We start from the raw sequence: 26471 nt of genomic DNA, 5'->3' as shown, positions 1-26471 counted from the left end.
AAGTGCAGCAAATACAGCAACCCGCTCAAATTCAAGACCATAAGATAACCTCTACCAATACACAGCTACAGCAAACACAACTGGCAAGGGTGACGGTTCTGGGACACAACCCTTACACAGGAAGTGGTCAATCATTATACCCACAATAGGACAGCCCACAGACGGCCTTGATGTGTCCCATCCTGTCAGTAACACCTAATAGTGCGGAGGAACCACGCATAGAGGTAACGATAGGTGACAAAAAATTATCATTCCTTGTCGACACTGGGGCAACCCGGTCTTGCATAAGGGAAGGTAAATTTAAGATGTCAGGTGAGGCCATGAACACCCAAGGATTCTCTGGGGCTAGGGGGTTGGTTCCCTTTACTGATAACATCCCCTTATCAATAGGGGATTATGACACGTCCGTCCCGCTTTTATATTCAAGGGACTCACCAGTAAACATACTTGGGAGAGATATAATGAGCAGGTTGAATATGACAATCTCCTTCACGGAGGACGGCATAATTTGTTCCACTTCTGGAATAAACATGCTCACTGCAAGGCAAATTATGCAAGCATACTGTCGACAGACAGTGATTAGGGCTGAGCCAGTAGATGGCGAACTGTTTCAGTACGGAACAGACATGGCATTCGCATGGATGCCAGGAATAGAAGGAAAGATCTGGAGGAGGCCAACAGCCTATTTGTTTAGACCAGAAACACCAGTCAATGAACCAGAAGGAAAGGTGATTTCAGTGAGCATGGAGAGCATTATAGCAACTGCTGATTATATCGCAGTACATGCCCAAGACAGGGAAGGAAGAGCATGGAGGGCAGTAATAGCCCTAGCTGAGGGATGCAGGCTCACCCAGGTGTCAGACGAGGAGCTCTTTTCAGAAGAAAAGGAAGAGGGTGAAATGGTATTTATGATGAGTGTAGATATATCGCTAAGAGTGACATACAAACAAGTAGCACAGAAAATTGCAATGGCACTTGAAGCACCCACATCCACCCCAGTTCCCTTTTTTGAGGAGGATATGGCAAAAGTTCCAACATCATTGTGGACTACTAGTCCCTATGACGTGGGGTGTATAAAAAGTATCGGGGGAGTAAGAATAAAATTGAAAAAAGGTGCAATACTCCCTTGAGTGAAACAATACCCACTATCAAAAGAGGCAGATGAGGGTATATATGAAACAATAACGGCCCTTATAAATAATGGCATATTGGTACCATCAGAATCACCATGTAACACAGCCGTATATCCAGTGCGCAAAGCTAAAGGAGGGTCTTGGCGTTTCATCCAGGACCTCAGGCCCTTGAACAACATAGTGGAAGCAGAATACCCCATAGCATCAAACCCGGCCACAATATTGTGTGGAATTCCAGCAGAGGCATCACGATTTACAGTGATTGACCTCAAAAATGCCCTTTTCTCAATACCCCTGCATCCAGATTCACAAGATCTAACAAGTTTCACGTACAGAAACACAAAATGGAAGCACACCAGATTGCCACAAGGATACTGCGAGTCACCCTCAATTTTCAACAGAGTAATACAGATGGACTTGGGAAATATTGAATTGGAAAGCATAGTGTTGCAATATGTTGACGACATAATAATTTGCAGCACAAGCGAAAAAAGATGCAGGGAGGACTCATTGAAGATGCTGACACTATTGGCTGAAAAGGGTTACAAGGTAGACAAAGAAAAGTTACAGTACTGTCAGGAACAGGTATTATATATTGGTCAGCTGATATCTCAACACGGAAGAAAGATTGCACCACAAAGAGCACAGGCTATATCAAAAACGCCATTGCCACAAACAGTGAGGGAGCTGCAGCAGTTCCAGGGATTGTGCAACTACTGTAGAGCATGGGTATTTGATTACAGCTCATACATAGGACCCCTACTTGAAGCATTAAGAGAAGCTAACAAAGGGGAGAAAAAATTGGGGTGGACAATGGAAATGAAAGAGGCCTTTGATGAACTGAAAGACGCAATATCAACTGCTCCGGTACTGGCCACCCCAGATTATGAACGACAATTCTTTATATTTTCACATTGCGACTTGGCTCAAAAAACAAGCATGGGGTACAAACCAGTAGCATTTTACAGTGGTCACTTGGATCCTGTTATGTTAGGTCATTTTCCTTGCGAACAAGGTCTCGCCGCAGCTGCCTTTGCGGTAGAGAAATCATCATCTATTACAATGGGGTGCCCAACCATACTATTTGTGGAACAAGCGCTATTTGCAATATTGAACAAGCCTAAGTCCACACTAACCATGCAGAGGGCGTCAGGTTATGAGATCATCTTATCTAGACCAGAATTATGGATTGTTAGATGCAGCGCAGTTAATCCTGCAAGGTTTATAGCGGAAGTTATTGAGGAAGGCGACTATGCTCATGATTGTACGCAGACTACTGAGATGTACTCATGTACTAGAAAAGTTGAAGAGGATGCGCTAAATGGAGGAGAGCTCTTGTTTATTGATGGATCATCAACAATAGACCAGAGTGATGGGATAAGGAGAACTGGGGCAGCAGTTGTAAAAATGACAGAGGAATTGGTGTGTGTGGCGGTGAAATGTGTACAATTACCACAACATTACTCTGCTCAAGCAGCAGAATTGGTTGCACTGATCTTGGCGTTGAAGGAAAGCTTTGACAAAAGAGTAACTATATATTCTGATAGCGCATATGTCACGTCTACTGTCCACTCAGGATTGACAAAATGGAGGAGAAGAGGGTTTAGGAGAGCTGACAGCACCCCAGTGCAACATGCTCTCTTATTAGCTGAGTTAATTGACGTAATAAATGATCCCCAAGAACTAGCTTTGGTCAAATGTACCGCACACACTAATGGAGAAGATCATATCTCAAAGGGAATTGCAGCAGCAGACGCACATGCGAAGTATGCTGCATATTTTGGTGAGATATGGAACCCCCCAGAGTCAGAGAGAGGGAGAGGGAGGGGGATAGCTAAAGAGATGCTGATGAGAGAAGGGTACACTCATCTCCCAGCCACACAGATAATGGAGTTACAAGCGGCTGCACCAATGGCAGAAAAAGAAATATGGGTAAAAAGAGGATGTACAATGTCGCCAACTGACGCACTATGGCGTCAGGGTAACACTGGAAAGATGGTAATGCCATTGGCACTATTGAACACTGCCCTGAGCCAACTCCACCACCCAGCTCATACAGGCAAGGAAGTTATTGCAGCACGAATTAGGGAAGATTGGTTCTGCCCCGAGTTAAATTCCCATGTGACAAATTTTATCAGCAACTGTCTCACATGTCAACAGTTTACGGCCGGTCACACGCTGCAAGTGATAAAAGGTACTATACCCCGGCCAGAGGGACCATTCCTGCACATCCATATTGATTACGTTGATATGATCAACGTATGTCAAGGAAATAGGTATATGATTGTAGTGGTATGCCCATTCTCCAGGTGGATTGAGGCAGGACCCTGCTCACATCCAGATGCATTCAGAGCAGCTAAATTTCTAGTGAGGGAGGTTTTCCCCAGGTGGGGAGTGTGCGAGGTACTGCGGTCGGATAACGGCCCGCATTTCGCTAATGAAATGTTCCAGCACATCACATCCTTACTGAACGTCAAGCATAAATTTGCATGTGCATATCACCCGCAGGCCAACGGTATATGCGAACGCCTGAATGGCCTACTGAAGGAGGCAATTGCAAAGATACAGCAAACAACAAAGAAGAGTTGGTTGTATTGCCTTCAGCTAGCTCTATTTGAGCTTAGGAATAGACCAGGCTCCGACCACCACCTCACTCCTCACGAGGTGGTGACCGGACGTCAAATGCGCCTTCCTCTAACGCCAACATCAAGAGCATTCACAGACTATGAAAACACTGCAACTGTTCTTGGTGATGAAATGTACCAATATGTGTCTTCTTTGATTACTAGTGTAGTGTTTGTGTCTCAACAGCTCGAGCGCACGTGGGCCGGGTCTAAGAGTTATCAACAAGAAGACGCGGACAAAGAATTGGAAAAGGAAAAACTGTGCAAAATTGCTAAAGGTGACCACGTGCCACTCCGCAATTTCAATCGAAAGTGGAACAGCCCACGCTTCACTGGTCCCCACCTGGTAGAGGAGGTATCTACGAGAGCAGTAAAGTTGCAGGATAAGCGTGCTTGGAATCACCTACACGACGTGAAGATCTGCAAACTCCAGACCCGCCCTAGCGTCACCGACAGGGCCATTGGAAGAACAGCGACAGCGTCACCCACGGAGAAAGAGATGCTACCACAGCTGACGACCTCAGTGTCTCCATACCCTGCCACCCCCCAGAATCCCCAGAGACAACTACTGAACTAGAAACTGGTAATTCCCATACCGCCCACCCCAGGGTCACACGATCAAAGAGTAAAGAGACTTCCGCCAGTTGAGCCCCAAACCCCCTGCCCACAAACCCCCTACCCACTACAGCCACCACCCAATTGAAGGACATTGTTTTGCACACATACACATGTAAACACTTGTATGTTTTATTTTTCTTTCTCGCACATGCAGGTACCGTGTATTATTGTATTGCTAAGAAAATAGATAACTAACAGCGTACATCGCCCAGGAGTAGATGCTACCCTCAGACGATAACTACCCTGAAGCCCTATCACACCAATTTGTATATCACATAATAAGGCCAAAGTACCTAAAAAGAAGGAGGATACGTGTTTACTACACCGCATTTATCTTGGCCATAGAACAATCAATGCCCCATCTTCACCAACACTTACCTGCCCTAAGAGATAGATCGCTTAGATTGGCGTGGGAACAGCTCTTCGCCTGGGCACTGAACGACTACCTAATAGGGAGGGCTTGATAACAACAATTAACAATAATAACAAGCGTATTGAGAATTTTCAGGCGGGCAACTTTAACGTCGCAAGAATAAGCTGCCGGACTGCAGCAAGGTAAGAGCAAATGCCGGTGAGACTAGCTTTTGTAATAAAGATGATAGGGGTTTTGATGATCACTGGTTTTTTGGCTGCCTCTGTATGGCAGAAAAGTTATGCTATCAATATTTTGGCTGCACCCAAACCTAATGTACCCCCACCCACGGCTGCAACAGGTGTTACGTCAGGTGGTACTAGCAAACCTCCACATAAGGGAAATAGAGTTAAATGCAGCACATACTCAGATAATAAAGGCATTGATAATTACATAACAGATTCAGCACACGTCTCAAACAACATGTGGTACCAGCACATGACCCAAATAGGTAAGCAGACAATAGAAGACAGCTGCTATGTATGCTCATTGATCCCATACACCATGAGCGCTTCTAGAACATTTGTTGCCACAGAAATAGATGAAAAGACAGCACGATGTATAATATACCTGGCACTATTCCAAACGAGAGGGCGATTTCAAGGGACGGTGGTGAGACTGGTGTGGAAAACGCGAGACACATATCCATACGAAAACAACTTCCTCAAGACTTATTTGAGTTACCACAAGAGCAGTTTGCATGCTGAAGCATTCAGATACATGACAAGTGGTCCTGAAAAGGGAGAAACGAAGAAAGTAACACTACAATACCTACCATGTGACTGGTACGCCACTGAAGTTTCTGGTACACAAGGATGTTGGGAAAGACCACAGGTAACAATAACAGGGAAGGTCTACATGGACAACAAATGGGACATAGGAGTGATTGGCAGCAACATGGTAACAAGAGAAAATATTACAACTATTGATGAACACAATAAGAGATGTTGGACGATCTGGGGCAAGTACGTACCCATGCTGACGTGGATGGAGAAGGATGAAGACCCAATGAGCATACTGCCGCTATCTGCACCTAAGCTATGCTACCAACATAGAGGAGAAGTGGACGTGGGATACAACACCAACTGTGCCAGCGTGATAGAGTTACCTGAGGGGGGAGCAGGAACAGCAGTATTAATGGACCACTACTGGGCCTGCGGAAACAAGGCATACCACACACTGCCCCCTCTGTGGAACGGTATATGCACAATGGTACACATTAATGTACAATCACTAGTGGTGCCCCAAAAACATGTGAATATGGCGAACTTCCCTAAAATGGATGAAGGAAAGAAGAGGAAGAAAAAATCTGTACAACCTCAGAAGGGGTCAGAGAACAAAAACAACAACAACAATAATGTCCTGAATAGAAAAAAGAGACAAGGAGAACCGCTGACAGGAAATTACCTATGGGGAAGGTCGGAAACAGCACTCACTTCAATCCCACCAGAACACAGACTATTCAGCAGAGCAGCAATGTTTTTCTCGTCAATAATACATCCGGGGCTACAAGCTTACGCAAACGCAAAATGGCTCCAGATAACCCGATGGGAGCTGATGATGACATTGAATTCTACAGTAAATGCATTCAATGCAATAAAAGAGGAACTGCGAGCGGTGAGGATGGTAGCACTACAGAACAGATACGTATTAGATCTCCTTACAGCAATGGAAGGAGGAGTTTGCGCAAAGATAGGACAATCATGCTGCACATTTATTCCTGCTAACGATGCTGACAATGGTACACTCACCGAAGCAGTATCACAACTGGCCCAGGTGCACCCCAAAATGATGGAAGAAAGTAAAGGAGTGAAGAAGGATGACAGCTTGTTTTCAATGTTATGGTCATGGATGCCATCATGGCTGTCGGATGGACTGAAGATTATAGTTGGATGTATAATGCTGGCTGGAGCTGCACTGATCATAATAAGGTTTTGGAAGGCCCGGAAAGCACGCACTACAGACGAAATGATCGAAATGGTTGGTATGCACCCCTTGATGCCGACTGATGATGGCCAGCACACAGACACAATAATAAAAGAAAGAGAAAAACTGCGCAAACAGATCATCACCAACCACCTGGACCCGCCATCCGTGAAGCTCGAAAACCCAAGAAACCCGAGGAGCTACATCGGGAAATGGGTATACTGCACACCTGGAGGAAGCTGTGTGTATATGTATTGGTCATTTGAAGATCATGTCAACCACTATGGACACCTGGGAGGAGTAACTAAAATATAGAGAGTGAAAGGGGATAAGGAAAAAGATATGTTTGTGGTCGACAAGTCGACCAGAGGGGGGACTGAAGTGGGAGATTGGGACAAAAGGCTCCCCCCAATCCCCTCGCGCCCCTGGCCTAGAGGATCGCGGCCCATACACCCGCCACAAGATGAATTTGCCTATCTACCAGACGACCAAATACCCTGGTACAGGAACCTACGGATGTGCCCACCAGCCTGCCCACCAGCCTGCCCGGCTCAAGCCGACACCTGCGGCATGGATGAACTCGATTGAACCATTCAACAGTAAATAAACACATCGTTAGAGATGCCATGACGACCTAGCCAACGGTCAGAACACCTATGCAACCATGCACACTGGACACTCCCACACCTATCCACACAAAGAACATATTCAGTGCTATGACGTAGGTGACGGACACACCCACTGACGCGCATCTTTATTATTTTTCACATAGGTTTTCCAAAATGCAGAAATGCAAGACGTACAAAGCACTCATCTAAAATGCTTGCTGACGCCTTTCCTAACCCATGCATTGTGATGAAAAATGCAACGAAGACATGATACTGGATATGAAGCAATATGATACCGTAACTTAAAGTGCCGTGCATCAAACATCCCCACCTATGCACCAGGCCCAAGTAGGCCGCAAACAAGAGCCTCCACGAACATTGAACGAACAAGAGTACAATTGCTGACCCTGCAGAATGAGCCCAGCGAGAACTGACAGCCAAGGGGGCAATGTTGCAACTCGCATGCCACAGGCCGAAGCCCAGGTCACACCTGCAAACTAAGCCAGACACACAGTGGAAAATACAACATTAAATGTGCAGAATTCTGCCTCAACCACGGTCTCTCCTCACGTGACCAAGCCGAACCTGACAGGGTGCCAGACCCAGAAGGGAGAAGTCGCCTAGGTCCCACGTTTGAGACACAGGCTGCAACAATGAAATGACCCAATGGACACCTATAGCGGTGGGAATAGTCTGCTCTCAAGCATATGAGCAAATCCACGCATTGTCTGCATAAACACATAGTTACATATTGTTGCAAATGACAGGTACACCGCGAGCTGGGAACAACGATGGTCCCAGGCTGGGGGGCTCGCGAGTGGACCAATCAGAACATGGGGCACTCATCACTGACACCATTAACATTAGCCAATCATCAGGGGTCTTCGTGTAACAATTTTTATGTATCTAATAGAAGGGACAACCCAAGTATACCACCTGACTGACCCTTAACCACTAACAACGTTCTCTATACGTATGCTATACTAACCCTACCACTCGAGGAACCAATCCAGAGTGGCGATAGGTTTTTTGCTAACTTTCCCAGGTGACGCAAGTAGCGCATCATACTGAAGCAAAAAGGGGCCTGCGAGCCCCACTAATTTCGAGAGTCAGGACGGACGCGTACGATCCTAGACCCATCTCTGCCGTTGTTCGATAAACAGCAGAACCACCTTGCTTCTTGTGTGTGTCTCATACTCATTTTGGGATACGCGGGAGGAGTTGGGGCCTCCCTGCCCGGAGGTCCCCGGACGGCCCAGCCGACCCCAGGAGAAATTCCCCCCGACAGTCTCCTGTACCCCCCACCCCCGCTCATGCCCTGTGTCTCTCTCCTGTTTCCCTCTACCCCGCCGCTCATGCCCCGTGTCTGTCTTCTGTTCCCCCCACCCCCCGCTCATGCCCCATGTCTGTCTCCTGTTCCCCCACCCCCCGCTCAAGCCCCGTGTCTGTATCCTGTTGCCCCCCACCCATGCCCCGTGTCTGTCTCCTGTACCCCCCACCCCCGCTCATGCCCCGTGTCTGTCGCCTGTTGCCCCCAACCCCCGCTCATGCACCATGTCTGTCTCCTGTTGACCCTCACCCCCCTGCTCATGCCCCGTGTCTGTCTCCTGTTCTCCCCACCCCCCACTCATGCCCCGTATCTGTCTCCTGTTCCCCGCACCTCCCGCTCATGCCCCGTGTCATTCTCCTGTTCTCCCCACCCCCCGCTCATGCCCCGTGTCTCTCTCCTGTTGGCCCCAACCCCCGCTCATACCCCGTGTCTGTCTCCTGTTGCCCCCCACCTCCTGCTCATGCCCCATATCTCTCTGTTGCCCCCCACTCCTCCACTCATGCCCCGTGTCTGTCTCCTGTTCTCCCCACCCCCCGCTCATGCCCCGTATCTGTCTGCTGTTCCCCACACCCCCCGCTCATGCCCCGTGTCTGTCTCCTGTTCTCCCCACCCCCCCGCTCCTGTCCCGTGTCTGTCTCCTGTTCTCCCCACCCCCCGCTCATGCCCCGTGTCTTTCTCCAGCTGGCCCCACCCCCCCGCTCATGCCCCATGTCTGTCTCCTGTAGCCCCCCACCCCCCGCTCATGACACGTGTCTGTCTCCTGTTGCCCCCGACCCCCCGCTTATGCCCTGTGTCTCTCTGCTGTTGCCCCCCACCCCCTGCTCATGCTCTGTGTCTCTCTCCTGTTGCCCCCCACCACCGCTCATGCCCCGTGTCTTCCTCTTGTCCCCCCCTCCTATGATGCCCCTTGTTGACCTCTTGTTCCCCCCAACCCCCGCTCATGCCCGTGTCTTCCTCCTGTCCCCCCACTCCTCGCTGATGCCCTGTGTCTTCCTCCTGTTCCCTCCCACCCCCTCTCATGCCCCATGTCTTCGTCTTGTCCCCCCTCCTATGATGCCCCTTGTTGACCTCTTGTTCCACCCACCCTCCGCTCATGCCCCGTGTCTCCCTTCTTTCCCACCCCACCCCCCGCTCATGCCTGTGTCTTCCTTCCCCCCCACTCCCCGCTCATGCCCCGTGTCTCCCTTCTTTCCCCCCCACCCCCTGCTCATGCCCCGTGTCTGCACTGTTGGAGCAGGGCAGACACGGGGCATGAGCGGGGGTGGGGGCCCCACCTTGCCCTACCCCCGCTCATGCCCTGTGTCTGTCTCTGTTGTTACCCCCACCCCCCGCTCATGCCCCGTGTCTGTCTCCTGTCACCCCACCCCCCACTCATGCCCCATGTCTCTCTCCTGTTGCCCCCCACCCCCCGCTCATGCCCTGTGTCTGTCTCCTGTACCCCCCCAGCCCCTGCTCATGCCCCGTGTCTGTCTCCTGTTCCCCCACCCGTTCATGCCCCGTGTCTCTCTCTTGTTGCCCCCCACCCCCTGCTCATGCCCCTTGTCTGTCTCCTGTACCCCCGCTGATGCACCGTGTCTCTCTCCTGTTGCCCCCCACCCCCTGATCATGCCCCGTGTCTGTCTCCTGTACCCCCCGCCCCCCGCTCATGCCCCGTGTCTCTCTCCTGTTGCCCCCCAACCCCCCGCTCATGCCCTGTGTCTGTTTTCTGTTCCCCCCACCCCCCGCTCATGCCCCATGTCTGTCTCCTGTTCCCCCACCCCCGCTCATGCCCCGTGTCTGTATACTGTTGCCCCCCACCCATGCCCTGTGTCTGTCTCCTGTACCCGCCACCCCCCGCTCATGCCCCGTGTCTGTCACCTGTTGCCCCCCACCCCCCGCTCATGCCCCATGTCTGTCTCCTGTTGACCCCACCCCCCGCTCATGCCCGTGTCTGTCTCCTGTTCTCCCCACCCCCCACTCATGCCCCGTATCTGTCTCCTGTTCCCCCCACCCCTTGCTCATGCCCCGTGTCTGTCTCCTGTTCTCCCCACCCCCCCGCTCATGCCCTGTGTCATTCTCCTGTTCTCCCCACCCCCCGCTCATGCTTCGTGTCTTCCTCCTGTCCCCCCACTCCTCGCTGATGCCCTGTGTCTTCCTTCTGTTCCCTCCCACCCCCTGCTCATGCCCCGTGTCTTCGTCTTGTCCCCCCTCCTATGATGCCCCTTGTTGACCTCTTGTTCCACCCACCCTCCGCTCATGCCCCGTGTCTCCCTTCTTTCCCCCCACCCCCCGCTCATGCCCGTGTCTTCCTTCCCCCCCACTCCCCGCTCATGCCCTGTGTCTCCCTTCTTTCCCCCCCACCCCCCGCTCATGCCCCATGTCTGCACTGTTGGAGCAGGGCAGACACAGGGCATGAGCGGGGATGGGGGCCCCACCTTGCCCTACCCTCGCTCATGCCCCGTGTCTCTCCTGTTCACCCCCACCCCACTCATGCTCCCTGTCTGTCTTCCTCCTTTCCCCCCTCATGGCCCGTGTCTCCACCGTTCACCCCCACCCCTGCTCATGCCCCGTGTGTCTCTCTACCTCCTCCATCCCCTGCTCATGCACCGTGTATCTCTCCCCTCCCCCCAACCCCCGCTCATGCCCTGTGTGTCTCTCCCCCACCCCCCGCTCATGCCGCGTGTCTCTCTCCCTCCCCCCACCCCCGTTCATGCCCCGTGTGTCTCTCTCCCTCCCCTGCACCCCCGCTCATGCCCCGTGTGTCTCTCGTCCCTCCGACCCACCCCCGCTCATGCCCCGTGTGTCTCTCCCCCTCCCCCCACCTCCCGCTCATGCCCTGTGTGTCTCTCTCCCTCCCCCCACCCCCCGATCATGCCGCCTGGGTCTCTCTCCCTCCCCCCATGCCCCGCTCATGCCCCATGTGTCTCTCCCCTCCCCCCCGCTCATGCCCTGTGTGTCTCTCTCCCTCTCCCCACCCCCCGCTCATGCCCGTGTGTCTCTGTCCCCCCCACCCCCTGCTCATGCCCCGTGGGTCTCTATCCCTCCCCCCACACCCCGCTCATGCCCCGTGTGTCTCTCACCTCCCCCCCACCCCTCGCTCATGCCCCATGTGTCTCTCCCCTCCCCCCACCCCCCACTCATGCCCCGTGTGTCTCTCCCCTCCCCCCACCCCCACTCATGCCCCGTGAGTCTCTCTCCTCCCCCCCATCCCCCGCTCATGCACCGTGTGTCTCTGCCCTCCCCCCACCCCCGCTCACGCCCCATGTGTCTCTCCCCTCCCACCAACCCCCGCTCATGCCCCATGTGTCTCTCCCCTCTCCCCACCCCCGCTCATGCCCCGTGTGTCTCTCCCCTCCCCCACCCCCGCTCATGCCCCATGTGTCTCTCCCCTTCCCCCCACCCCCTGCTCATGCCCCGTGTGTCTCGCCCCTTCCCCCCACCCCCCGCTCATGCCCCGTGTGTCTCTCCCCTTCCCCCACCCCCCGCTCATGCCCCGTGTGTCTCTCCCTTTCCCCCCACCCCCCGCTCATGCCCCGTGTGTCTCTCCCCTTCCCCCCACCCCCCGCTCATGCCCCGTGTGTCTCTCTCCCTCCCCCCACCCCCGCTCATGCCCCGTGTGTCTCTCTCCCTCCCCCACCCCCTGCTCATGCCCCGTGTGTCTCTCTCCCTCCCCCACACCCCGCTCATGCCCCTTGTGTCTCTCCCCTCCCCCCCACCCCTCGCTCATGCCCCATGTGTCTCTCGCCTCCCCCCCACCCCGCGCTCATGCCCCATGTGTCTCTCCCCTCCCCCCACCCCCCACTTATGCCCCGTGAGTCTCTCTCCTCCCCCCCATCCCCTGCTCATGCCCCATGTGTCTCTCTCCTCCCCATCCCCTGCTCATGCCCCGTGTGTCTCTCCCCTCCCCCCACCCCCCGCTCATGCCCCGTGTGTTTCACCCCGTCCCCCCACCCCCCTGCTCATGCCCCGTGTGTCTCTCCCCTTCCCCCCACCCCCCGCTCATGCTCCGTGTGTCTCTCCCCTTCCCCCCACCCCCCGCTCATGCCCCGTGTGTCTCTCCCCTCCCCCCACCCCCCGCTCATGCCCCATGTCTGTCTCCTGTTGCCCCCCACCCCCCGCTCATGCCCCGTGTCTGTCTCTGGTGTTCCCCCCCACCCCCCGCTCATGCCCTGTGTCTGTCTCCTGTTGCCCCCACGCCCCCCGCTCATGCCCCGTGTATATCTCCTGTTCTCCCCATCCCCCGCTCATGCCCTGTGTCTGTCTCCTGTTCTCCCCACCCCCCGCTCATGCCCCGTGTCTGTCTCCCCTGTTCCCTCCACCCCCCGCTCATGCCCCAAGTTTCTCTCCTGTTAACCCCCACCACCCGCTCATGCCCCGTGTCTTTCTCCTGTTCCCCCCACCCGCTCATGCCCCGTGTCTGTCTCCTGTTCCCCCCACCTGCTCATGCCCCGTGTCTCTCTCTTGTTGACCCCCACCCCCCCACGCATGCCCCGTGTCTGTCTGCTGTTCTCCCCACCCCCATCTCATGCCCTGTGTCTGTCTCCTGTTCCTCCCACCCCCCCGCTCATGCCCCATGTCTGTCTCCTGTTGCCCCCCACCCCCCCGCTCATGCCCCGTGTCTGTCTCCTGTTCTCCCCACCCCCCGCTCATGCCCCGTGTCTGTTGTTCCCCCCACGCCCCGCTCATGTCCCGTGTCTGTCTCCTGTTCCCCCCACCCCCCGCTCATGCCCCGTGTCTGTCTCCTGTTCCCCCCACCCCCGGCTCATGCCCCGTGTCTCTCCTGTTGCCCCCCACCCCCCGCTCATGCCCCGTGTCTGTCTCCTGTTCTCCCCACCCCCACTCATGCCCCGTGTCTGTCTCCTGTTCCCCCCACCCCCTGCTCATGCCAGGTGTCTGTCTCCTGTTGCCCCCCACCCACCACTCATGTCCCGTGTCTGTCTCTGTTGTTCCCCCCACCCCCCGCTCATGCCCCGTGTGTGTCTCCTGTTCCCCCCACCCCCCGCGTCTCTCTTCTGTGGCCCCCACCCCCTGCTCATGCCCCGTGACTGTCTCCTGTACCCCCCACCCCCGCTCATACCCTGTGTCTGTCTCCTGTTGCCCCCCACCCACCACTCATGTCCTGTGTCTGTCTCTGTTGTTCCCCCTACCTCCCGCTCATGCCCCGTGTTTGTCTCCTGTTCCCCCAACCCCCCATGTCTCTCTCCTGTTGGCCCACACCCCCTGCTCATGGCCCGTGTCTGTCTCCTGTTCCCTCCACCCCCCGCTCATGCCCTGTGTCTCTCTCCTGTTGCCCCCCACCCCCCCGCTCATGCCCCGTGTCTGTCTCCTGTGCCCCCCACCCGCTCATGCCCCGTGTCTGTCTCCTGTTCCCCCCACCCGCTCATGCCCCGTGTCTCTTTCTTGTTGCCCCCCACCCCCCACACATGCCCCGTGTCTGTCTGCTGTTCTCCCCACCCCCCGCTCATGCCCGTGTCTGTCTCCTGTTCCTCCCACCCCCCGCTCATGCCCCATGTCTGTCTCCTGTTGCCCCCCACCCCCGCTCATGCCCCGTGTCTGTCTCCTGTTCTCCCCACCCCCGGCTCATGCCCCGTGTCTGTTGTTCCCCCCACGCCCCGCTCATGCCCCGTGTCTGTCTCCTGTTCCCCCACCCCCGCTCATGCCCCGTGTCTGTCTCCTGTTCCCCCACCCCCCGCTCATGCCCTGTGTCTCTCCTGTTGCCCCCCACCCCCCGCTCATGCCCCGTGTCTGTCTCCTGTTGCCCCCCGCCCCCAGCTCATGCACCGTGTCTGCCTCCTGTTCTCCCCACCCCCGCTCATGCCACGTGTCTGTCTCCTGTTCCCCCCACCCCCCGCTCATGCCCTGTGTCTGTCTCCTGTTCCACCCACCCGCTCATGCCCCGTGTCTCTCTCCTGTTGCCCCCTCACTCATGCCCCGTATCTGTCTCCTGTTCCCCCACCCGCTCATGCCCCGTGTCTCTCTCCTGTTGCCCCCCACTCCCCGCTCATGCCCCATGTCTGTCTCCTGTACCCCCCACCCCCCACTCATGCCCCGTGTCCCTCTCCTGTTGCCCCCACCCCCTGCCCCGTGTCTGTCTCCTGTACCCCCCACCCCCTGCTCATGCCCTGTGTCTCTCCTGTTGCCCGCCACCCACCCGCTCATGCCGCGTGTCTGTCTTCTGTTCCCCCCACACCCCACTCATGCCCCGTGTCTGTCTATTGTTTCCCCCACTCCCCGCTCATGCCCCGTGTCTGTCTCCTGTTGCCCCCCACCCATTCCCTGTGTCTGTCTCCTGTACCCCCCCACCCCCCGCTCATGCCCCGTATCTGTCTCCTGTTCCCCCCAACCCCCACCCCCTGCTCATGCCCCGTGTCTGTCTCCTGTTCTCCCCACCCCCCAGCTCATGCCCCACGTCTGTCTCCTGTTGCCCCCCACCCACCACTCATGTCCCGTGTCTGTCTCTGTCGTTCCCCCCACCCCCCGCTCATGCCCCGTGTGTGTCTCCTGTTCCCCCCACCCCCCGCGTCTCTCTCCTGTTGCCCCCCACCCCCTGCTCATGCCCCCTGACTGTCTCCTGTACCCCCCAAACCCCGCTCATGCCCCGTGTCTGTCTCCTGTTCCACCCACCCGCTCATGCCCCGTGTCTCTCTCCTGTTGCCCCCTCACTCATGCCCCGTATCTGTCTCCTGTTCCCCCACCCGCTCATGCCCCGTGTCTCTCTCCTGTTGCCCCCCACTCCCCGCTCATGCCCCATGTCTGTCTCCTGTACCCCCCACCCCCCACTCATGCCCCGTGTCTCTCTCCTGTTGCCCCCACCCCCTGCCCCGTGTCTGTCTCCTGTACCCCCCACCCCCTGCTCATGCCCTGTGTCTCTCCTGTTGCCCGCCACCCACCCGCTCATGCCGCGTGTCTGTCTTCTGTTCCCCCCACACCCCACTCATGCCCCGTGTCTGTCTATTGTTTCCCCCACTCCCCGCTCATGCCCCATGTCTGTCTCCTGTTGCCCCCCACCCATTCCCCGTGTCTGTCTCCTGTACCCCCCCACCCCCCGCTCATGCCCCGTATCTGTCTCCTGTTCCCCCCAACCCCCACCCCCTGCTCATGCCCCGTGTCTGTCTCCTGTTCTCCCCACCCCCCAGCTCATGCCCCATGTTTGTCTCCTGTTCTCCCAACCCCCCGCTCATGCCCCGTGTCTCTCTCCTGTTGGCCCCACCCCCCGCTCATGCCCCGTGTCTGTCTCACGTTGCCCCCCACCACCTGGTCATGCCCCTTGTCTCTCTGTTGTTCCCCCCACCCCCACTCATGCCCCGTGTCTGTCTCCTGCTTGCCCCACCCCCCGCATATGCCCCATGTCTCTCTCCTGTTGCCCCCCACCCCCCGCTCATGCCCCGTGTCTGTCTCCTGTACCCGCCACCCCCCGCTCATGCCCCGTGTCTCTCTCCTGTTGCCCCCCACCACCGCTCATGCCCCGTGTCTTCCTCTTGTCCCCCCCTACTATGATGCCCCTCATTGACCTCTTGTTCCCCCCACCCCCGCTCATGCCCCGTGTCTTCCTCCTGTCCCCCCACTCCTCGCTGATGCCCTGTGTCTTCCTCCTGTTCCCTCCCACCCCCTGCTCATGCACTGTGTCTTCCTCTTGTCCCCCCCTCCTATGATGCCCCTTGTTGACCTCTTGTTCCACCCACCCCCCGCTCATGCCCCGTGTCTCCCTTCTTCCCCCCACCCCCCACTCATGCCCCGTGTCTTCCTTCCCCCACTCCCTGCTCATGCCCCGTGTATCCCTTCTTTCCCCCCCACCCCCCGCTCATGCCCCGTGTCTGCACTGTTGGAACATAGCAGACACGGGGCATGAGCGGGGGTGGGGGCCCCACCTTGCCCTACACTTGCTCATGCCCCATGTCTCTCCTGTTCACCCCCACCCCCGCTCATGCTCCGTGTCTGTCTCCCTCCTTTTCCCCCGCTCATGGCCCGTGTCTCCCCTGTTCACTCCCACCCTCCGCGCATGCCCCGTGTCTCCCTTCTTCCCCCCTTACCCCCCACTCATGCCCTGTGTCTCCCTTCTTTCCCGTTCATGCCCCGTGTCTCCCTTCTTCCCCCCCACCCCCTGCTCTGCCCCGTGTCTCCCTTCTTTCCCGCTCATGCCCCGTGTCTCCCTTCTTTCCACCCCCTGCTCATGCCCCGTGTCTCTCTCCTGGTCTTCCCGACCCCCCGGTGATGCCCTGTTGTGTTCTCTTTATACACCCTGCCTTCCCTTTCCCTGGTGTCCATCTTGGTAAAAGATTTTCCTTCCTACACCGGGACGCCTGCGTGCGGCGTCCCGGTTTGGGAAGAAAAATCTTTTTTTACCACCCCGGGTTCCCACTTTGAGAACATAGGATGCTAGTGGTCTTCCTCCATTGAAAAGGACGTTATGGTTACGTTGCACTAATAGAAAACTATGAAATTCAGTAAAAAAATGTGTTAAAGTGACTTTATGGTTAAGTTGCACTAATAAAAACCTATGAAATTCAGTAATAAAACTTTGTTAAAGGGACGTTATAGTTAAGTTGCGCTACTAAAAACCTATGAAATTCAGTAATACAACTTTGTTAAAGGGACGTTATAGTTAAGTTTCGCCACTAAAAACCTATGGAATTCAGCACTGCTAAGACTAACACCCACGACATTAAAGATGACATCACAAATGTCATTGATGACATCACTGATGACATCACATGTGTATGTACTTTTCATGAAATATGTGTACAAGGGATTCTTATTATAATGTTGCGAAAAAAGTGTCAAGGATCATTGCAATAAATATCATACCCTAACTAGTGCATGATACTAAGCTACTAATGCAGAAATATAGCATTGTGTGCAGCGTACAAGATAAAGGTATGATATTCGTAATGTTAATATGTGGAATAATGAAATGATAATTGTGTTCTTAATAGATTTTTGTGTACTGTGAAATATGTAATAAGTAGCTAATAAAACCCATTTATTACATAATTGCATTACTATAGACAAAACACAAAGAGACAAGAACACATACCAATATACATATACATAGGGTAAATAGCAGCTTTGAAACAGAGCAATCATTTATTTGCATGAAAATAATGCTGTCTTTAAATCTTGTGTCTTCCCCTATGTATATGTTTCATATGATGTGACTGGACTCTAAGGGAATTACTATAAGAACCTACTTGTAGGATACGTCTACAAATACATTTGTGATGTCATCTTTGATGTTGTGGGTGTTAGTCTTAGCAGTGCATGGTGGTAGCGCAACTTATCCATAACGTCCCTTTAACAAAGTTTTTTTACTGAATTTAATAGGTTTTTATTAGTGCAACTTAACCATAAAGTCACTTTAACACATGTTTTTTTACTGAATTTCATAGTTTTTTATTAGTGCAACGTAACCATAACGTCCTTTTCAATGGAGGAAGACCACTAGCATCCTAGGTTCTCAAAGTAGGAACCCGGGGTGGTAAAAAAAAGATTTTCCTTCCCAAACCGGGACGCCGCAGGCAGGCGTCCCGGTGTAGGAAGGAAAATCTTTTACCAAGATGGACACCAGGGAAAGGGAAGGCAGGGTGTATAAAGAGAACACAACAGGCCATCGGCGGGGGGTCGGGAAAACCAGGAGAGAGACACGGGGCATGAGCAGGGGGTGGAAAGAAGGGAGACACGAGGCATGAGCGGGAAAGAAGGGAGACACGGGGCATGATCGAGTGGTGGGGGGAAGAAGGGAGACACGGGGCATGAACGGGAAAGAAGGGAGACATGGGGCATGAGTGGGGGGTGGGGGGGAAGAAGGCAGACACGGGGCATGAGCAGGGGGTGGGAGTGAACAGGGGAGATACAGGCCATGAGCGGGGGGAAAAGGAGGGGGACAGACACGGAGCATGAGCGGGGTGGGGGTGAACAGGAGAGACACGGGGCATGAGCGGGGGGTGGGCAGGAAGAGGAGAGACACACGGGGCATGAGCGTGGGTGGGGGGAGGGGGAGAGACACACGGGGCATGAGCAGGGGTGGGGGCGAGGGTTGAGAGACACACGGGGCATGAGTGGGGGGTGGGCGGGAGGGGGAGAGACACAAGGGGCATGAGCGGGGCGTGGGCGGGAGGGGGTGTTGGGTGTCTTGACCTACGTTCAAGTTATTAGGCTACAACATTTGTGCTGTGGGCTTAGGAAATCCAAGAGGGCGGAAAAGCCCACATTTGTGTTAAGCGGAAAACCTGTGCAGTTCCCTCTGGGACCACTGCAAAAGATTTAGGCTTACAAGTGTTGGCAGTAAACCCACTTGGTAGCTGTCTGTACCACATAGATTCACCTGGTAGCTGTGGCTGAGCAGTCAGACTTCTCTCAAGAAAAGTTAGGCAGTATGTGGAGTATACAAAATAGGGCAATTTACACAGTAGAACAAGCAAACACGGAACAGAGCTTGGGTGTAAAGATATATAGGTATTTATTTATAACAACACGTCTATGAAAAACACTCTGGCACTAATACGGCAAACAACTTCAATCACAATTAATATAAGTAAATCAATCCCCCTAACAATAGTTCGACAAGTCTAGGTTCAACGGCACCACTTATTTGCAGACAGAGGTGAATGCTTTAACCTAGATGGCACTCTAGTATTCGTTAGGATGGGCGAGAAAAGGCAGGGTATGAAATCAACTCGGTACCAACACTTTTACGAACAAATGCAAGGCAAGTAAGGCAGGGTCTACTATAGATCGCAAGTTCAGAGGCCAGGCCCACTCGGAGAGAGGCAAGGCGATATGTCCCAAAAAGTATCACAGTGGAAATGCACTTCGAGTCTTTGTCGCAAATTGTTATCGAAAGTTTGGACCAGTTCAGAACAGAAAGTTAAGAAAGCTTGGAGGCGACCCAATGGAGAGGCGAGGATTAAGACACCTCACACTATCCGGCAAAAAGGGAAGCCAGTCGGACACAGTACCTTGTATGTGGAGAGACAGCTGCGGCGGGGGCAGTTGTTCCTGGTGGTGGGTGCAAGTCGGGGCTTTGCCAAGAGAAGAGATGATCTCGTGGTCCAAGGAAAGTTGAAGATCGTTGCACCACCAGGGAAGAGACCAGCCGCGGAGTGCTCCGTCACAAGGCACCACCTTTTGGTCGCTGTATGGGCTAGTGGCTATCCGGTTGCCGGAGTGCTCTGCACGGGCAATTCGACCACTCCACCCTGAAAGCGAAGAAAAGCAAAGGGGACTGGTTGTGCCCACCAGTCAGGGGAAGAAGACTCTCCGGCTGGGAGATCTCCTCTGTCGTCGGGAAGTGGTGAGACGGTTCAGCAGGGCTCCACCGGAGGTGTCGTCGTTGCAGGTTAGCTCAGCTTTACCCTCGTCGGATTCTTAGGTCATGTGGCGACTTCTGAAGATCCAGTCCCAAAAGCCCTGCTTTTATGCAGAAAACCCCCATTCATTCAGCCTAGCTGTCAATCAAAACACACTAAGTGGTGAGCAGGGTGGCTCACCACTTGGGCCAATCACACCAGAGTGCGACTTGAGTTGGCAAGGCAACTCAGTCCAGGGTGCCTAAACCCCCTCCCGCACCCCCTGTGGTACCCAGACAGAATGGCACCACTTTGGAGGGCCTCTGTCAGAAGCCCGCCAAAAGTGGAACAAAGGGCTCAACCTTTGGTTTAGCAGTCACAGAGACGAACACAGACGCCATTTTAAAAACCGAGTTCTGGCAGAAAATACTGACCGATAGATTTATTTAAGATAAATAAACCGGTGGTATGCTAGAGATTAACGAGAAAAAGTATTAACCTCCAACAATGGGAAGAATCCCATAGGGTTATATTCGGGGTCGAATATAACAAGTAGTTTCCACTGCCACCAGCCAAAATTCGACGAGGGCGGACAGGACAGTGCCCCCTCGAATAACAGACCCAGGGGCAATCGAATTACCCCTACTAGTACGTCCACAATAGGATGGTTTGTACTAGTTCTGTTAGTAAATTTAGGTCTAGTAAAGCCAATGGTGACTTTACATGCCCTGGGAGACAGTAGTCAGTCCCAGGGTATGGAGTCTATGGTGGGGATCCTCTAGGACGCCCCAGTGTTACGGCACGGAGGGTGCGGTGTAACACACATAGAAAAACATATGAGACCCTATGGAGTAAAAGACCCCATAGCCCATAGAACACATTGACATTCAAAGGAATTAACCACATTCGTGTCCAAGAGTGTGCGAAAAGAGTCTCACTCTTGGCAGGATGGAAAAAAACAAACTCCAGAAATTCAGCAAAGCTGCTGGGGGACTCACTAGGTTAGGAAATTCAACCTAAACAGAGAATTCTCCCTAACAATTTGCAACAGAATCCTGGAGAACCGTGCAGTTTTGCGCACAGCAAAATGGTCCCCTGACCTGCCACCCATCAGTGCTAAGGAATATCGTGCTGTTCAAAATCTGTTGTTATTAATGTCAAAAATGGATGCAATACTGGTGCTCACCACTACCAGAAAGCCGGCGTTTTAAAACCACCAGACACTTGTGTAAAACTGAACAAATGAACCAAACCAGGCCAAAGAAAGACTTACTAAGAAGTGGATACAGTGTAAAACTATATTCTGAAATGACTTGAAGGAAGTAATTGTCTAATGTATGTATTGAAAATAGCTGGGGATGTCAGCAGCTTAAATGAATTTGGGTTTAAAGTCACTAAAATCGAAATGTTTAGAATAAATGAGTGACCTACTTTTGAGTGTCACATAGGTTGAAATTGTTCAAATGTCATAGTTTTGAACTTAGAATCAGTGTTCTAGCTGCATGTGTAAACATTGCAAGTTTGGTTTGAATGTAGAAAACTGGGAGCCAAAGTGACATTTGGCTGAAGCCTGGCTTAAAGAGAGTGAATTCTGCCCGGCAACTACCCCCGACAGGAGTTGAAACTTGCTCAGCCACTCTTCCCAGGCCTGGCTGCATTCTGCTGCTCCTGCCAAAAGGAGATGACACCTCTCTGATTGAATTAGGGGAGTGGCACCTGGGGACTGCAGAAACTAAACAATGAGCCTTCCTTCACCCAGGCAAATGTTAAATTAGGGGGGTCGTAAATGGCTTCCTCTTGGAAGGAAACGGGGAGGGGCACTGCATCTGTGAGCAAGCTGAGCTTGGGGGAAGTGGACAAACCAGAAATTCCACCATGTGCTTTGGAAAACCACACCCCTTTGGGGCCAGAGCATACTTTTAAAAAGATGGATAATTCATAGTGCGGACTTGTAAAAATTATATAATTATACAAGGGTTCATCATCCAGATTATAACTTGTCATAAAAATATATAAATAAGGGCTTCCCTTGAGCAATCCCAGACAAGGCACTGACTTAGTGGGAATGCTTGATTGGAGTCATTAGCAGGGGAGAGACACACGGGGCATGAACGGGGGTGGGGGGAGGGAGAGAGACACACGGGGCATGAGCGGGGGTGGGGGGAGGGAGAGAGAGACACTGGGCATGAGCGGGAGTGGGGGGGAGGGAGAGAGACACACGGGGCATGAGCGGGTTGGGAGAAACACATGCGGCATGAGCAGGGGTGCAGGGGAGGGAGAGAGACACACGGGGCATGAGCAGGGGGAGGGGGAGGGGGAGAGACACACGGGGCATGAGCGGGGGTTGGGGGGAGGGAGAGAGACACACCGGGCATGAGCGGGGGTGGGGGAGAGAGACACACAGGGCATGTGCGGGTGGTGGTGGGGGGGAGAGAGCCACACGGGGCATGAGCGGGGGGTGGCCGGGAGTGGGAGAGACACACGGGGCATGAGCGGGGTTGGGGGGATGGAGAGAGACACATGGGACATGAGCGGGGGTAGGGGGGGGAGAGAGACACACGGGGCATGAGCGGGGGGTGGACGGGAGGGGGAGAGACACACGGGGCATGAGCGGGGGTGGGGGGGGGGAGAGACACACCGGCATGAGCGGGGGGTGGGGTGGAGGGAGAGAGACACACGGGGCATGAGCGAGGGTGGGGGGGAGGGAGAGAGACACACGGGGCATGAGCGGGGGTGGGGGGGAGGGCGAGAGACACACAGGGCATGAGTGGGTGGTGGGGGGGAGGGAGAGAGACACATGGGGCATTGGGGCATGAGCGGGGGGTGGACACACGGGGCATGAGCGGGGGTGGGGGGAGGGAGAGAGACACACGGGGCATGCGCGGGGGTGGGGGGAGGGAGATAGACACACGGGGCATGGGCAGGAGGGGGAGAGGCACACAGAGCGGGGGTGGGGGGAGGGAGAGAGACACACGGGGCATGAGTGGGGGGTGGGCGTGAGGGGGAGAGACACACGGGGCAGAGCGGCAGTGCGGGGGAGGGAGAGAGACACACAGGGCATGAGCGGGGGTGGGGGGAGGGAGAGAGACACACGGGCCATGAGCGGGGGTGGGGGGGAGGGAGAGAGACACACAACGTTCATGTGCAGACGGCAGATCCCACTCCTCGGCCCTCCGCTGGCCATCGTGTGCCAATGGTGTGAGCGGGAGGCTGGAGGAACAGGGGAGACACGGAGCATGAGTGGGGGTGGGGGGACAAGAAGGACACACGGGGCATGAGCGGGGGTGGGAGGAACAGGAGACAGACACGGGCGGGGGTGACTTACTGTGCAGGCGGCAGATCCCGCTCCTGCTGACAAAGAGTCTCATGCGAGGAACAAAGATGGCGGGCGTCTCTGAAGCCACACGCACTGCACGCTTTCACCGCATCCAATGAGAGAGCACGTCAGATGTCCGCAGACATCACGTAAGCTGCTTGCCCAATCACTGTCCTGTCCGCGGAGCGAACAGGGAAGTGTGTCCGCGAAGCGAACACAGATATCACTAATTTTTTTCACTTACATTTTTGTCATTTCTTTATAAACTACTGGACGGATTCACACCAAATAAAGCAAAGCATGCTTTCGGGACCAAGCCGCCGCCCCTGCCACAAATTTGGTGTAAATCCGTCCAGTGGTTTGGGCTGTAGGCGTGAGCAAAGGTTTTTCCCATTATGTCTATGTTTTGGGACCCCCCCTATAACTTTCCCTCCCCTGGACGAATCCTCACCAAACTTTGCAAAAGAATTCAGAGTGGCCCATATACTTTTGTTGCAAAGTATGGGGAGAGTTTGTCCAGGGAGAGCGAAGATATAAGCCGCCCAAAAAGTGCTCTTCCTATGGAAACAGCAACTTAACCAAAACTACACAGCCACTACCGTGGCTGTGTAATATGTATGTATATATATATTCAGTGAAAAAAACTTTGTTAAAGGGACGTTATGGTTAAGTTGCGCTACTAAAAACCTATGAAATTCAGTGAAAAAAACTTTGTTAAAGGGATGTCAGCAAAAGAAAAAATAGTGAGCCAGACATGTGATGTCATCAGTGATGTCATCAATGACATTTGTGATGTCATCTTTGATGTCCTGGGTGTTAGTCTTAGCAGTGCACGGTGGTGGCGCGAGTTATGGTTGCTTACCTTACCATAACTGGCGAATTTCAAGGGTTTTTCGGTTTTACTTGGAACCATAACGTCCCTTTAACAAAGTTTTTTTCACTGAATTTCATAGGTTTTTAGTAGCGCAACTTAACCATAATGTCCCTTTAACAAAGTTTTTTCACTGAATTTCATAGTTTTTTAGTAGCACAACTTAACAATAATGACTTTGACTTTATATACATGTCATATGGAACTGACTAGATCTCTTCTTATGAACTTGATGTCCGCAAACTTATTTAATGTTCGCGGACATGTTCGGAGAACAGAACCACTACCTAAAAACTGTGGGGGGGGGTGGTGGGGTATGTTTGATTGTTATATCATAATATAGGAACATTTAACAGATTCAAAAAGCAGCACACAAACACATTATATATAGTAATACATAAGAAATGTAACCCATATATGAAACACACTAACCATTCATTTAAATACAATATGTTCTGAAATGGAATATACCACAAGAAGATAAATTGGCTTCCAACATAATTACCTCACAGACACAACAGAACTGAGAACAAGACCAGACCCACTGAATGCATAGGACTTATCTTACCAGAAAGAGTAAGTGTACTTCATTTTACTCATATATTTATAAACTTTCTGTATTAGATTAAAAAATATATTATCTTTTTTTTTTTCTCACAGAAATGTCTAGTACTCTGGAATGGCTAGAGGACAATTTCCCACATGAAGAAATGTCACAAGATAGTGAAACTAATGGTAAACACATTATAATATAAACCATTTATTTATTATTTTTTTATATACATTTAACATATATATAATTTTGTTTGTACAGAGCATACCAGAATAGAAAAAACTTCAGAAAACCCTGTTATGGATAACAGTCTTCACAATATAGAAGAAAAAATGGATGTATTGTTGGCTAATTTTAATAATTTAAAATTTTTTGTAGAAAATCATTTCAAACCAAGAACCTCGTACCATTGCCCCACATGTACTTGTCCCTCCTCACCATATCCCAGTCAATTATCCCCAAACCCTCTCCATAATCCAAAACGTTTTGATGAGATTTCCATCCCTTCTTCACCTAATACCAATCATGTTGAAACCCCAAATTCTCCTGTTTTTTTTTCTGTTTCTGCCTCACCTTCTCTGTCATAAATTATTAATTTATGTTAAATAAAGTTTAATTTTTATATTGTATTGTAAATAGTTCCCGTTTTTTTTAAAAAAAAACAATAAAAGTGTCCGCGGACAGTGCGAGTGTTCTGAAATGTTCGTACATAAACGAAAATGGAGGTGTCCTGAAGGACACCACACCTGTTCGTACTGTTCGCTAGCAAGTTGAAACTGTTCTAAGAACACACGTGGTGTCCTGAAATGTTCGTAAATAAACGAAAATGATGTGTCCTGAACAACAGTGCAACTGTTCGTAGTGTTCGCTAGCAACATGAAACTGTACTAAGAACACACGCGGTGTCCTGAATTGTTCGTAAACAAACAAAAATAAAGTGTCCTGAAGAACACTATGCCTGTCCGGTACTGTTCGCTAGCAAGTTCAAACTGTTCTAAGAACGCTATTGGTGTCCTGAAATGTTCGTACGTAAACGAAAATGGAGGTGTCCTGAAAACACTATACCTGTTCGTAGTGTTCGATACCCAATTGAAACTGTTCTAAGAACACAATTGGTGTCCTGAAATGTTCGTACTTAAACTAAATTACACGTGTCCTGAAGAACACTATATCTGTCCTTACTGTTCGCTACCAAGTTTAAACTGTTCTAAGAACACACGCAGTGTCCTGAAATGTTCGTTTCACATGTGACGCACTTTTAATTACTTCAGAACCTGAACAGTGTCCGTAGGACATCAATGCGCATGCGCTAACCAATCTCCGTGCACTTGGTGTCCTGCGGACAGGCGCTTCCTTCGCGGACTAGTTCGCAAATGGATCATATGACCGCGCCCACGCTCATCGTGTGTCCTGAAATGCGGACACTGTTCGTGTCCCCGAACAATTTAAAAGTACATTTTCAGTTAATCCATAATATTTTTCAATAAAATATCACCATGGCACAAGTCCCACATAGCAATCTTGAGTTTCTATATACCTTTTGAAACTTTCCGATCCTTTTTTTGTGTTCGATCTGTCCGCGGACAGTGCGCATGTCCGCGGACCGCGCACAAGCACCTCTATAAAAGACCACGCCCAAGAGCTTATTCCCATTGTGTTTCTGGCTATTCTTCAGAACACAGTGATTTTTGCTGCCACCTGCAGACTACACCATCATCGAGATGGCATTCTTGGCTGCTGAACTGCCACTTGGTGCTGCACCTTCTTAAGCACCACTCCCACCCCCTCCACCACCACCACCTCCCCAAGGGCCTGA

Source organism: Ambystoma mexicanum, chromosome 12 (genome assembly GCF_040938575.1).
Source record: "Ambystoma mexicanum isolate Mex_15411 chromosome 12, UKY_AmexF1_1, whole genome shotgun sequence".
Lineage (NCBI taxonomy): Eukaryota > Metazoa > Chordata > Amphibia > Caudata > Ambystomatidae > Ambystoma > Ambystoma mexicanum.
Note: the sequence above shows the minus strand (reverse complement) of the source record.